This window comes from Oculina patagonica, chromosome 6 (genome assembly GCF_052425735.1).
Source record: "Oculina patagonica isolate OP01 chromosome 6, crgOcupat, whole genome shotgun sequence".
NCBI classification, from domain to species: domain Eukaryota; kingdom Metazoa; phylum Cnidaria; class Anthozoa; order Scleractinia; family Oculinidae; genus Oculina; species Oculina patagonica.
The window spans coordinates 30,017,777-30,030,516 of record NC_135763.1 but is presented as its reverse complement, the minus strand read 5'-3'; the positions used below and the strand labels follow the sequence as shown (position 1 = coordinate 30,030,516).

Genomic DNA, 12,740 nt, shown 5'->3' with positions numbered 1-12,740 from the left:
TTTCGTAAAACCGAGAACCGTTCAGTGCAGAGAAGGAAAAGAAATTTAACAACAATCGCGTTTAGGCCCAGACAGATTGTGCTCGGCAACTTTTGAGCAACTTTTGGCGTTTGGAGCAACTTTTTCCAATTTTAGCAACCTTGAGCAACTTTTGGCTTTCTGAGCAACTTTTGAGCAACTTTGTATTGATATGCCTAATAAGAATCACAAAAATTAACATGTGGTTGAAATTTTGAAAAGGAAACATCTATTTCTGTAGAAACATTAGTACTTTGCATACTAGCAGGGAACGGGTGTTGAGGAGGTGTTGAGAGGATCATAAGCCCACCTCGTCCCCAGTTATTTTTCGGTTCACTACCGAGACCACTGCCTGGTCGCCCAAGCTTTCTTGGCCTGGTTGCCCAGCGTCGACATTAACATTGCTCAATAAGATGCAAGAGCATTTAATATATTAAGTTTTGTTCTGCAACTATGCAAACCTTTTATAATATACATTTGCTTAAGATATACACTTCAGATTAATATATTGAACTTTCTTAAGTTCCAATTATCCAAAAGGAACAATGATTGATGATATTTAATAATATTTGTATGAAATATTGATATATTAAAGTAGCAACTTTTGAAGTTTAAGTACCAACGTTTTGGGTTTTGGGCAACATTTTAGCAACTTTTTGGCTTTAAAAAGAGCAACTTTTCATGGTTTTGCGAGCACAATCTGTCTAGGCCTAATCGCGTTGTTTCCTTTGAAAAGAAAGCGCGCGCTTCCTTTAACATATCCGCGCGCTACACAAACTATACTAATACATAATGATTTAATTGAGTGAAAATTAGCAAATTGTCCAATCAGTTTTTTCGCGCTTGCCGATAAATCACAATCCCGTAAATAGCGCAGTCAGTGTTTTGTTAACATTAAATTATTTTATCCACTAAATAGCGATTGCTAGTAGCGATTCAGTACTGTTAGTATTCGGTGGAAAGCGTTTACTTATCCATCTTTTGTTTTGAAAAGCTGTGCTCTGCTTAACATTATTTTAAACGAGTTGAGAAAAGAATAACACTTGAGGGCTTTGAGCACAGTTGAAGCTCTTTAAATTTTTTTTTCACCGGCGTCTGCATTTTTAAAACTGTTTCTCCTCGAAGAGTGTGTGTATATCTAAGTCACTAATTATTGCGATAAAGTTACAATTAATACAAAATGTTTAACCGACAACGTACTTTTCGACGTTGGCTTTAAGTCGTTCTCAAGTCAAAGCGGGATATCAAATGGCAGTGTACAAGTGCTGAATATAATTGCGGGCCTAAGAGAGGCCCGCAACCCTAATCTTGACAGTGACCCGCGGATTGCGTTTTACGCGTGCGCGCAACGTTAATAAAAAGCGAACAGAAAACGGAAGTTGAAAATTTTGTTTTTCCATTACGAACGATCGGAATGCGAAAAATGTGTCAATCACGACAGTTTGTCGTAACACCGGAAGAGAAAATCTGTTCTCCAAGAACGATTGTCACATAAGATCTAGGCTTCTGTCACATGGAAGATTGCAAACATAACAATTTGCAGACTTGTTTTACGGGTGTTGCTTTTGCGAAAATTTGCTCTGATTGTATCACGCATAAACCACGGCAAAGCGTATGATTCCAACAACGGTTATTCTCGAGAAATTCGTTATAACACTGACAACACTGATAACACTGAACATAGCGAGTTTATCGACCGAGGAAAATCGCATCTCAATTCACACCGCGTGCTCGACTACAGTTCACTAAACTGTCAATCCGACAAAAAACAACTCCGACAGGTTCGCGGCCGGTTAACGAAATAAGCGTGATTTATCATTAATCGCGCCACGTTAATAAAAGACGAGCACAACATAGCGAGGATAATCACATCTCAATTCATACCGCGTGCACGATTACACTTAAAAACATGCATTCCTTGCGTGACGCGTTACTCGGGATAATTGTCTTTTGTCCATTTAATCAGTTATTTATCGACACTGCCATCTAAAATTACGCACTCTTGCACCAGTACCTTTTCTTAGTCCGTCAAGGCCCGCACTTTCTAACCTGTGGTTACCACTAGTTTTAAAGTATGGCAATCACATCACGCGATTACGTCCGAAGCGTGACAAATGAAATTACGCGTGACGGGCTGGTGGTTGATATTAAACTATTGCAAACGACGATTTTCATATACTAAATCGCAGTTTTCTGTCCAAAATTGAATCCGTAAAGGTAAAAAAAAATTTTCAAGCGAGTCGGTACAATCTAGTCGTTCGAACAATCACAAAACAGCTGTAATTTTCGCGGGAAAAGGGGGTGTTACTGTTGTGGGCAGCATGACACCTTTTTTTGTTGCAAAATGGCTATAAAAGAAATCCCGCTGAACACCTAGCCTAATGCACACGTTAAATAGATCGGTGCAGATAAAAGAGCGGCAGTCTTTCAACTCAGCAGAAACACTGATATGAGTAAGGGAGCTATAGCCAAGGCATGCGGCATTTCATCGTCTTCAATAGTTGCACTCAATATTAAAAAAAAGGGAAAATAAGAAAAAAAGAAAATGTTAAAAAAGAGATTTTATGGAATCGAACCCGGGCCGATCACATCACGAGCAAAATATCTAACCACTGGGCCACCAAATAGCTTGAGTAGAGGGTGATCAATTTTAAGTTCAAAAATGTGTTTCCCATAAAAAATGTAGTTATTAACAGTAATCAGGCTTACTAGAGTGCATTGTAAATTAACCGAAATGAAGGCCTGCGAAACGTATTTTTTTAACGTTTTGGACATATTTTCAATGTTAATAACGTACTCACAGGCTTCTGTACAAATTGCGAAAATAAAACACCGGTAAATACTGCCACGTCAAAATCGCGGATTTTTATTCTTGTTTCATAATTATATTTTCCGAGAGCCACTTTGATATTTAGGGCGCCACAGAGGACTGTAGTCACAATTTAACGGGTTACCATTGTAGCTCGCTGAGGTTAAGAAGATGATTACTCCGATAAACTTGTTATAACTTACGGGATACAATGGTAACCCGTTGCTATTTGCATAATAGTGAACTTTTCACGAAATTATAATATTAAACTCTACAAGTGGTGTTGTTTTCTCAGCTTTTGACTGTCGTGAAAACGATGTAAACATTGCCGTTCACGAAGTCGTTGCTCGTTATAACTAGATTAGCTGAGCGAAACATCTGCCGCAGGGATTTAAACTCACTTGTTCCGTTCCAGGGATCGGCGCATACAAGCTGAACACACGCCTTCTTATTACAGTCATTATGTGCGTTTCGATCTCGTCCACTACACCACCTTTTAAGGAAACGAAATCACTTTTAATTTCGTCGTGCAAAACATTGGCGTGTCACTCTCGAACACTATGTCCGATAGAAAGCACAGTATGTTCTGTTAACAGTTATTCGCTCGAAGCGTTTTTCACCGGTTTTGGCATTGGAAAACTGTTTCTCCTCGGAGATTGTCTGAAATATCTAAGTCACCAGTTATTGTTATAAAACTATAATCAAAACAAAATGTTTAACCGGCAACGTACTCTTTGACGTTGGCTTAATGTTGTTCTCAAGTCAAAATCGCATATCAAATGAGAGTATACAAGTGCTCAAAGTCAACAATAGATCAAAGTGTCAAATACAATTACAACAATACGTTAACAAATGGCTTGGCACTTATTCATTAGTTTGTGTATTTAAATTTTCATAAATGTTCTCGGTACATAAGGCTTCTCGAAGACGAAACGTAAACACTCATTTTTCCTTGGCACTTTTGTTATTAATATGTGAAATTCAACCGTATAAAACTATCGAAAGCGATGTGATGTTTGCTGTTGCTCAATCGAAGGCGTATTTCACCATCCAAACGCGCAGGATAATAAACGACAACCGACCTCTTGATCCAATAATGTTTCGGTAACCCCAAGCGCTTGAGGCTTGAGTGATCTTGAGTTTGCCAGTTTTTCCGCGGAATAATCTTAGCCCATTTGAACTAAGTGCGCAGGAAGGAGAAAAGTCATGTTTCCCTATCGAAACGCCCATGATAATGACGGACGACTCACCGCCTGGTCCAAAAACCTTTCGCCGGGTTTGAAATAAGTTTCACTGCCGCGAAATAATCTTAGCCTCGATTTCAGCCAGTTTCCGGCGGAAGTTAATTAATTATTTCCAAGTATACACATTCAAATTTTTTAGTATCAACTCAAGGGATTCCCGAGGTGGCGAAGTGGCATCGCTGCCGGCGGCTGATGTAGCTTCATCACCTCAAAGTCGCGGGTTCGAATCTTCCAGTATAGGGTTTATTCTAAATGGCTTGGGGGCCGAATAAACTCTCCCCGAGTGAAGATGCGACTTTACGGCTCTAGGAATTGGTCTTTTTTTATTTTTTATTAATTAATTAATTCATTAATTAATTTATTTTTTTATTTATTGCCGTATTACTGTGCTAAGTTGTTTTTTTTTTTTTTGCACAACATCACTTTTCAAGCATTGGTGAATCACGTAAAGAATTTTAAATCTTGTTTTTTGATCTTATAATTTATAGATATATTAGTCTTGCTGGCGTAGAATGCTTTTGTTTCATTGGATATTGGTTGAGTCAGGAGCTACTGCTTGAGTACATGTTTATTGTATTTACAGTGTTTTTTTGTAGCCCTAGCTCGTTAAAAGTGTTGCCACGATATCCAAATTCATTCTTTTTCTCCTCACTCTCCATTTCAATGTTGAGTTCCCCAACATACTGCGCAAATAATCCGTCATTTCACAACATTGAGCTTCCCAACATACTGCAACATACTACAATGTTGAGTTCCCCAACATACTGCGCAAATAATCCGTCATTTCACAACATTGAGCTTCCCAACATACTGCAACATACTACAATGTTGAGTTCCCTAACATACTGCGCAAATAATCCGTAATTTCACAACATTGAGCTTCCCAACATACTGCAACATACTACAATGTTAAGCTCCCCAACAAACTGCGCAAATAATTCTTTATTTTACAACATTGAGCTTTTCAAAATACTGCAACATACTACAATGTTGAGCTCCTCAACATACTGCGCAAAGAATCCGTAATTTCACAACATTGACTTTTCAATGTTGAGTTCCCCAACATACTGCGCAAATAATCCGTCATTTCATAACATTGAGCTTCCCAACATACTGCAACATACTACAATGTTGAGTTCCTTAACATACTGCGCAAATAATCCGTCATTTCACAACATTGAGCTTCCCAACATACTGCAACATACTACAATGTTGAGCTCCCCAACATACTGCGCAAATAATTCTTTGTTTCACAACATTGAGCTTTCCAAAATACTGCAACATACTACATTGTTGAGCTCCTCAACATACTGCGCAAAAAATCCTTTATTTCACAACATTGACTTTTCAATGTTGAGTTCCCCAACATACTGTGCAAACAATCCTTCATTTCACAACATTGAAATGGGGGATGGGGCGGTAAAAAATGACTTTATCTAAGTAGTCTAAAAAGTTACTGTCGCAGGCATGTATCATGTTAAGGCTGCCCTAGATGCTTTTGCAGGAAGAATAGGCGTGTTTGTATAGACGCATACCGATGCTATTTTGATTTGAACGTTTTTTTTTAAGTGAAGATTCTGCCTCTAAAACTTTAGATAAAATATAAAATGAGATGTTCCTGTACGTAAGTTGTTGTGGAAGGCTTTCTCTGATACCACTTTTGCAATACAATGAGTATATTAAATTGAACTCGAAATTTTGGAATAAAACCGAGAAGCGTTCTTTGCAGAGATATTTAGCATTTGAAAGGAATGGAACGAAAGTTCTTTCGCGCGATTACGTCCCAAGCGTGGTAAAATAAGATAACGCGAATTTAGTTTTAAAAAAACACAATGATTTTTTGTGTGGATTAAAAGTATAGAATAACGTCACGCGATTATATCCTAAGCGTGTCAAATCAAGTGACTCGTGACGGGCTGGTGGTTAATATTTAACTATTGCGAACAACGGTTTTCCCATACTAAATCGCAATTTTTGGTTTCAAATGGAATCCGTGCTGCCAAGTTACTCGTCAGAACGTTAAATTACTGTAAATACTGTGATTTTGAACGGTTTACAAGAGGATTTGTGCTTATTTTAATGGTTTACAAACGGTTTACACGGTTTACAGCTATTTAAAAAAGAACTCTTATGATCATCTTTTATTGTCTATGTAAACCGTTGTAAACCGTTCCGTTATTTTTCGCTTCGGTTGTGTTCAACATACAAAGTAAACCGATTGTAAACCGACTGTTACTAATACTCATTCATCTCTTTCCGATTTAAAAAAGAAGTCAAGAATATTCTGAAATCACGGGATCTTCAGCGTTCACTTCCCGCGGGTAACGCGGGATATCGACAAATGCCGGTGCAGTCTGCCCCTTTTAAGCTCTTTTAGGTGATCAATTATTGCACACTTACTTTTTAACTATTTTTTTCGAGTAGATTTTCCGGTAAAATTACTTTAAAATCAATATAGCATCAGCATCCGTAAACAAGCACGCTTATTCTACCTACAAGAGCATATTTAGCGGCATTGAAACACAACATCCATTTAACGGCTGAGAACAGCTTGTCTTGTATCTCAGCATCTCTCTTCACCATCTTCTTCTCCACTTTAGCCTCCACTTTAGCCCCCCTACATCCTCATGTGCTTGCTTGCACATTTTTTTTCAATATCACCCAAGTCTTCAAAATACCTTTCAACTCTTTTCTTCAGTTCTCGGAGCGCTCTTTGTAATCTGTCAATAGAGCTTTCATCATCGTATTCTTGCAAATCCTTTCAATAGCAGTCAAATCCATTTTTCTTCAGTTTCACTACCGAATCTAGGTTTTCTTTCGCAAGCAAGAGCTACGTTGCTCTCCGAAAGCTTTCTAGTCTTTGTACGTTGTCGCAAGTGACGCAACAATCGAGTCGTTTCCTTCGAAAAGAAAGCGCGCGCTTCCTTTAAAATATCCGCGCGCTACACAAATTATAATAATAAATAATGATTTATTTATTTATATTGCACAATTATCCATGTCAAAGCGTGGCAAATGAAATTACGCGTGACGGGCTGGTGGTTGATATTAAACTATTGCAAACGACGGTTTTCATATACTAAACCGCAGTTTTCTGTACCAAATGGAATCCGTATTGCTAAGCTTCCTGCTACAACATTGTCTACGTTATATAGCGTGAGTTCAGGTCACGAAATCTAGTCGTTTGAACAATCACAAAACAGCTGTTATTTTTGCGGGAAAAGGAGGTGTTACTGTTGTGGGCAGCATGACATTTTTTTTGTAGTAAAATAGCTATAAAAGAAATCCCGCTGAACATGCACCTAGCCTAATGCACACGTTAAATAGATCGGTGCAGATAAAATAGCGGCAGTCTTTCAACTCAGCAGAAACACTGATATGAGTAAGGGAGCTATAGCCAAGGCATGCGGCATTTCATCGTCTTCAATAGTTGCACTCAATATTAAAAAAAAGGGAAAATAAGAAAAAAGAAAATGTTAAAAAAGAGATTTTATGGAATCGAACCCGGGCCGATCACATCACGAGCAAAATATCTAACCACTGGGCCACCAAATAGCTTGAGTAGAGGGTGATCAATTTTAAGTTCAAAAATGTGTTTCCCATAAAATATTCAGTTATTAACAGTAATCAGGCTTACTAGAGTGCATTGTAAGTTAACCGAAATGAAGGCCTGCGAAACGTATTTTTTTAACGTTTTGGACATATTTTCAATGTTAATAACGTACTCACAGGCTTCTGTACAAATTGCAAAAATAAAACACCGGTAAATACTGCCACGTCAAAATCGCGGATTTTTATTCTTGTTTCATAATTATATTTTCCGAGAGCCACTTTGATTTTTTAAGGGCGCCACAGAGGATTGTAGTCACAGTTTAACGTGTTACCATTGTACCTCGCTGAGGTTAAGAAGATGATTACTCCGATAAACTTGTTATAACTTACGGGATACAATGGTAACCCGTTGCTATTTGCATAATAGTGAACTTTTCACGAAATTATAATATTAAACTCTACAAGTTGTGTTGTTTTCTCAGCTTTTGACTGTCGTGAAAACGATGTAAACATTGCCGTTCACGAAGTCGTTGCTCGTTATAACTAGATTAGCTGAGCGAAACATCTGCCGCAGGGATTTAAACTCACTTGTTCCGTTCCAGGGATCGGCGCATACAAGCTGAACACACGCCTTCTTATTACAGACATCATGTGCGTTTCGATCTCGTACACTACACCACCTTTTAAGGAAACGAAATCACTTTTAATTTCGTCGTGCAAAACATTGGCGTGTCACTCTCGAACACTATGTCCGATAGAAAGCACAGTATGTTCTGTTAACAGTTATTCGCTCGAAGCGTTTTTCACCGGCTTTGGCATTGGAAAACTGTTTCTCCTCGTAGATTGTCTGAAATATCTAAGTCACCAGTTATTGTTATAAAACTATAATCAAAACAAAATGTTTAACCGACAACGTACTCTTTGACGTTGGCTTAATGTTGTTCTCAAGTCAAAATCGCATATCAAATGAGAGTATACAAGTGCTCAAAGTCAACAATAGATCAGTGTCAAATACAATTACAACAATACGTTTAACAAATGGCTTGGCACTTATTCATTAGTCTGTGTATTTAAATTTTCATAAATGTTCTCGGTACATAATGCTTCTCGAAGACGAAACGTCAACACTCATTTTCCCTTGGCACTTTTGTTATTAATATGTGAAATTCAACCGTATAAAACTATCGAAAGCGATATGATGTTTGCTGTTGCTCAATCGAAGGCGGCAGCAAGGCGTATTTCACCATCCAAACGCGCGGGATAATAAACGACAACCGACCTCTTGATGCAAAAATGTTTCGGTCACCCCAATCGCTTGAGGCTTGAGTGATCTTGAGTTTGCCAGTTTTTCCGCGGAATAATCTTAGCCCATTTGAACTAAGTGCGCAGGAAGGAGAAAAGTCATATTTCCCTATCGAAACGCACATGATAATGACGGACGACTCACCGCCTGGTCCAAAAACCTTTCGCCGGGTTTGAAATAAGTTTCACTGTCGCGAAATAATCTTAGCCTCGATTTCAGCCAGTTTCCGGCGGAAGTTAATTAATTATTTCCAAGTATACACATTCAAATTTTTTAGTATCAACTCAAGGGATTCCCGAGGTGGCGAAGTGGCATCGCTGCCGGCGGCTGATGTAGCTTCATCACCTCAAAGTCGCGGGTTCGAATCTTCCAGTATAGGGTTTATTCTAAATGGCTTGGGGGCCGAATAAACTCTCCCCGAGTGAAGATGCGACCCTACGGCTCTAGGAATTTGTCTTTTTTTATTTTTTATTAATTAATTAATTCATTAATTAATTTATTTATTTATTTATTTATTTCCTTATGAGTGTGCTAAGTTGTTTTTTTTTTTGCACAACATCACTTTTCAAGCATTGGTGAATCACGAAAAGAATTTTAAATCTTGTTTTTTGATCTTATAATTTATAGATATATTAGTCTTGCTGGCGTAGAATGCTTTTGTTTCATTGGATATTGGTTGAGTCAGGAGCTACTGCTTGAGTACATGTTTATTGTATTTACAGTGTTTTTTTGTAGCCCTAGCTCGTTAAAAGTGTTGCCACTATATCCAAATTCATTCTTTTTCTCCTCACTCTCCATTTCAAGGTTGAGTTCCCCAACATACTGCGCAAATAATCCGTCATTTCACAACATTGACTTTTCAATGTTGAGCTCCCCCAACATACTGCGCAAACAATCCTTCATTTCACAACATCGAGCTTTCCAAAATACTGCAACATACTACAATGTTGAGCTCCTCAACATACTGCGCAAAGAATCCTTTATTTCATAACATTGACTTTTCAATGTTGAGCTCCCCCAACATACTGCGCAAACAATCCTTCATTTCACAACATTGAGCTTTCCAAAATACTGGAACATACTACAATGTTGAGCTCCTCAACATACTGCGCAAAGAATCCTTTATTTCACAACATTGAGTTTTCAATGTTGAGCTCCCCAACATACTGCGCAAACAAACCTTCATTTCACAACATTGAGCTTTCCAAAATACTGCAACATACTACAATGTTGAGCTCCTCAACATACTGCGCAAAGAATCCTTTATTTCACAACATTGGCTTTTCAATGTTGAGCTCCCCAACATACTGCGCAAACAAGCCTTCATTTCACAACATTGAAATGGGGGATGGGGCGGTAAAAAATGACTTTATCTGAGTGGTCTAAAAAGTTACTGTCGCAGGCATGTATCATGTACATGTTAAGGCTGCCCTAGATGCTTTTGCAGGAAGAATAGGTGTGTTTGTATAGACGCATACCGATGCTATTTTGATTTGAATGTTTTTTTTAAGTGAAGAATCTGCCTCTAAATGTTTCGGTCACCCCAAGCGCTTGAGGCTTGAGTGATCTTGAGTTTGCCAGTTTTTCCGCGGAATAATCTTAGCCCATTTGAACTAAGTGCGCAGGAAGAAGAAAAGTCATATTTCCCTATCGAAACGCCCATGATAATGACGGACGACTCGCCGCCTGGTCCAAAAACCTTTCGCCGGGTTTGAAATAAGTTTTACTGCCGCGAAATAATCTTAGCCTCGATTTCAGCCAGTTTCCGGCGGAAGTTAATTAATTATTTCCAAGTATACACATTCAAATTTTTTAGTATCAACTCAAGGGATTCCCGAGGTGGCGAAGTGGCATCGCTGCCGGCGGCTGATGTAGCTTCATCACCTCAAAGTCGCGGGTTCGAATCTTCCAGTATAGGGTTTATTGTAAATGGCTTGGGGGCCGAATAAACTCTCCCCGAGTGAAGATGCGACCCTACGGCTCTAGGAATTGGTCTTTTTTTTATTTTTTATTAATTAATTAATTCATTACTTAATTAATTCATTTATTTATTGCCGTATTAGTGTGCTTAGTTGTTTTTTTTTTTTGCACAACATCACTTTTCAAGCATTGGTGAATCATGAAAAGAATTTTAAATCTTGTTTATTGATCTTATAATTTATAGATATATTAGTCTTGCTGGCGTAGAATGCTTTTGTTTCATTGGATATTGGTTGAGTCAGGAGCTACTGCTTGAGTACATGTATATTGTATTTACAGTGTTTTTTTGTAGCCCTAGCTCGTTAAAAGTGTTGCCACTATATCCAAATTCATTCTTTTTCTCCTCACTCTCCATTTCAATGTTGAGTTCCCCAACATACTGCGCAAATAATCCGTCATTTCACAACATTGACTTTTCAATGTTGAGCTCCCCCAACATACTGCGCAAACAATCCTTCATTTCACAACATCGAGCTTTCCAAAATACTGCAACATACTACAATGTTGAGCTCCTCAACATACTGCGCAAAGAATCCTTTATTTCATAACATTGACTTTTCAATGTTGAGCTCCCCCAACATACTGCGCAAACAATCCTTCATTTCACAACATTGAGCTTTCCAAAATACTGCAACATACTACAATGTTGAGCTCCTCAACATACTGCGCAAAGAATCCTTTATTTCACAACATTGAGTTTTCAATGTTGAGCTCCCCAACATACTGCGCAAACAAACCTTCATTTCACAACATTGAGCTTTCCAAAATACTGCAACATACTACAATGTTGAGCTCCTCAACATATTGCGCAAAGAATCCTTTATTTCACAACATTGGCTTTTCAATGTTGAGCTTCCCAACATACTGCGCAAACAAGCCTTCATTTCACAACATTGAAATGGGGGATGGGGCGGTAAAAAATGACTTTATCTGAGTGGTCTAAAAAGTTACTGTCGCAGGCATGTATCATGTACATGTTAAGGCTGCCCTAGATGCTTTTGCAGGAAGAATAGGTGTGTTTGTATAGACGCATACCGATGCTATTTTGATTTGAATGTTTTTTTTAAGTGAAGAATCTGCCTCTAAAACTTTACATAAAATATAAAATGAGATGTTCCTGTTCGTAAGTTGTTGTAGAAGGCTTTCTCTGATACCATTTTTGATTTACAAAAGAATAGATTATACAATGAGTATATTAAATTGAACCCGAAATTTTGGAATAAAACCGAGAACCGTTCAGTGCAGAGAACGAAAAGAAATTTAACAAATTTAGCATTTGAAAAGAAAGGAACGAAAGTTCTCTCGCGCGATTACGTCTCAAGCGCGATAAAATGAGATAACGCGAATTCAGTTTATAAAAAAACACAATGATTGTTTTTGTGGATTAAAAGTATAGAATGACGTCACGCGATTATATCCTAAGCGTGTCAAATCAAGTGACTCGTGACGGGCTGGTGGTTAATATTTAACTATTGCGAACGACGGTTTTCCCATACTAAATCGCAATTTTTGGTTTCAAATGGAATCCGTGCTGCCAAGTTACTTGCTAGAACGTTAAATAACTGTAAATGCTGCGATTTTGAACGGTTTACAAGAGGATTTATGCTAATTTTAACGGTTTACAAACGGTTTACACGGTTTACAGCTATTTAAAAAAGTACTCTTATGATCATCTTTTAGTGTTTAAATTAATTGTGCTGTTAACTGAACTGGCAGTTTGAAATATAACTGAGCGAGTTTCGCTCAACGAAGACAAACTTACATTTACTTCGCCGCCTGGATTCTTCTTTTACTTTCTGTAATTCCTCTTCATCTAGCTGAGAAGACTGAGAAT

The 12,740-nt window shown here is 38.0% G+C and overlaps 1 protein-coding gene across 1 annotated transcript in view; it reads right to left on the bottom strand.

Annotated features, from left to right (window-relative positions):
• The window catches only part of LOC144658186 (uncharacterized), a 221,355-nt gene that overhangs the window by 84,015 nt on the left and 124,600 nt on the right, over positions 1-12,740 (bottom strand). The gene's annotated exons all lie outside the window — the stretch shown is intronic.